General features: G+C 51.7%; 1 long non-coding RNA gene across 1 annotated transcript; it reads left to right on the forward strand.

Annotated features, from left to right (window-relative positions):
- The first annotated feature begins 226 nt into the window (after positions 1–226).
- LOC144094906 (uncharacterized) lies at positions 227–968 on the forward strand. The gene is made up of 2 exons (XR_013306617.1): positions 227–364; positions 900–968. It is a non-coding gene; the product is annotated as an uncharacterized LOC144094906 (long non-coding RNA).
- The last annotated feature ends 1,636 nt before the right edge of the window (positions 969–2,604 follow it).

Raw genomic sequence — 2,604 nt, forward strand, 5'->3', positions numbered from 1 at the left:
GTAGACAGGACCGTGTGTTCCCCCTTTCCATCCTTCCATCATCCACTGAAGAAGAAGAATGTCCAGGCTTGTTCGCGGCGCAGAACTGGAGGCCATCATCATCATCATCACCAACTGGAATTCCTGTCCTTGGCTGCGTTCCAATACTCCCAAGTAGACGGCTACTTAGACGTCTAGCCGGACAGCCGCCGTCTTGGGACGCGTTCCATTTCTCGGCGAAGCAGTCTCATAAGACTGCTTCGCCGAAGTCCACATCGATGCAGGCTAACTTGCTGTCTAAAGATGGCGGAGCTGATATACGCGGATGAGCGAGTCGTGCTCTTGCGGGCGTCGGACTGTACACGGAGTATAGGAAAGGAAAAATGTGAGTCATTCCATAATGTTATTTGGTACGCAAACTAGTGGCTAATTAATCTTCGTGGACGTGCGATTCCTAGCAGTGAATCACGCAGGAGAAAATCGTGCAGTTGAGAGCTTTGCTACAGCAGCGGACGCTGTAGGTCTGTTTACGTGATCCGGACGATGCCGGATCTTAATTAGCACTTGATTTTAGAGAATACTCGTCGCTGTCGTTGGTTTCCTCGACGGGCGTTAAGACGGCTGGCGTGACGGTTAACAATGTGTTCTTCTGTTGCTGTATTAGTTGCATCAACTCTTTCGCGTGCATTCTTTTTTATCTCTACACTCTCAGAACAAATACACCGGCATGTTGCGAATTGATTTTAGTCGTTGCAGGATTAAAGATCGCTGCTGTATTTAGGTCTCTCGCTGTCTCCGAGTGCCACGTAGGGCAGACAGCGGGTTTAATGTCATGTATGTGTTTTCCTGTTGCAGTGTATATTAGCCGTATCGTATTTCGCGCATATTAATTACAGTCTTTCGTATTCTTATGTTTACAGGACCGTCTGGACGAGCACGTTCGAGGAGCATGTACAGTTGAGCATCAATAATAAAAGAATAATCGCATATCTCTTTAGCGTCGTCTTCGGAGAGCGGTCCCGTCTGCTACAAGTAGACTGACCGATAGGCACATCCACCAGTCCGGTTTACGCGCAAATTCATTCCAGAAGAAATGTGTAAACTTGTTGAAAACACGTTTTTAATTATCTTTATTGCTCAGTTTGTGAAAAATAGTAGTACAACTGTTCATAAGCTTTAGTTACATTATTATGCCGCGAGGCGGCGTGAGCACTAGACAAGTTCCAATACATGGACATGTAGACTGCTTCCTAGACGTCACACTAGACGTCTTGTTAGACGTCTAGAGTATTGGAACGCAGCCCTTGATGCGCGGAGTGTGCGTCCGAGCCGACTTCCGCTTGGCTTGAGTCGGTGGTGCTCTCGGCTTGATGTTTCCGGTACTTGCCGACGCAGCCGGCACCACCGGTGAGGTGGGCACCCGCGCAGAGCAGACATCGGGGGGTGCACTCGTGTTGTGCTTGGCCCTCAGAGGTAGTGGGCATCTGAGAGCCGCATCGGGCACAGCGTCCCGAGTGTGGACGCGAGCAGATGTCAGCCCGGTGCCCCACCGTGCTGCATAGACGGCCGGCACGCGGGGATCGTTTTCTTGTACAGCCTCACAGGGATGCCCCGGTCGCAGCAGAAGGTTTGTCGGGGCCCTTTCCGTTGAAAGGTGACCACTGCGACGTTGCTGTCGCCCACTCCAGCTTCTGCTTGAGGGAAGCCGTCGTTTCGCTGCGGTGAAAGTTGATCATCCCCTTGCAGACCTCGCCAGAAGCTTTGGCGTGCCGCGGCTGGCGGTAGCCGACCGTCGGCGTCACTTCACCGAGTAGCTTCTCAGCGGCTGGCCGAGTTCAGTCCGCACACTAATTTTGGTCATCCAGAGAGTTGCACCTCTCCGCAGTCAGGTATGATGTGGTCTCCGGTTGATTTCGACCACCTGAGGATTTTTAACGTGCGCTGACATCGCACAGCACGCGGGTGCCTTCGCGTTTCGCCTCCATCGAAGCGCGGCCGCCGCGGTCGGGTTTGAAGCCGGGTACACCGGCTCAGTAGACGAGCGCCTTAACCACTGAGCCACCGCGGCGGGTCACTGTTAAGCATACATAAGTGCAGTCTTGTAACTTTTCCGGAGACCTCCACTGCACCTCTTCCTTTCTTCTTTCGCTCCCTCCTTTATCCCTTCCCTCACGGCGCAGTTCGGCTGTCTGTCGGAGCATTATTACGTTTTTGTTTCTTGCTTGGCTGGAGGACGCTCCGCGGGACCGTTGACGGAATCGCTGTGGATCGTAGTCATTGCGCAAGTTGGCCTTAACATGAGAGGCACGCAAGCAGTTCATCTTACGCCTTTTTACACCGATTCCTGCAACCCAATTTACTGTTGCCGCACAGTTCGGCCTACCCGAGAATTCGTCTCAACGAAGTTGTTCTTAACGGGAGTGAACCGATTATCTATAGAACTTACTACCAATACCTTGAGACATGGCCAGACGTGAGGAAAAACCTGGTACCGCTTGCTTCCTCACCTTTGATAGTGTGTCCTATGACTGACCAAATATAGCTTGCAGGTCAAGAACTGCAGATCAGATAGCCAACGCTGGGTTCTCTATGGGATGCATACCTTATAAAATCAGAGGTAGAGAA

Source organism: Amblyomma americanum, chromosome 6 (assembly GCF_052857255.1).
Source record: "Amblyomma americanum isolate KBUSLIRL-KWMA chromosome 6, ASM5285725v1, whole genome shotgun sequence".
NCBI classification, from domain to species: Eukaryota; Metazoa; Arthropoda; class Arachnida; order Ixodida; family Ixodidae; genus Amblyomma; species Amblyomma americanum.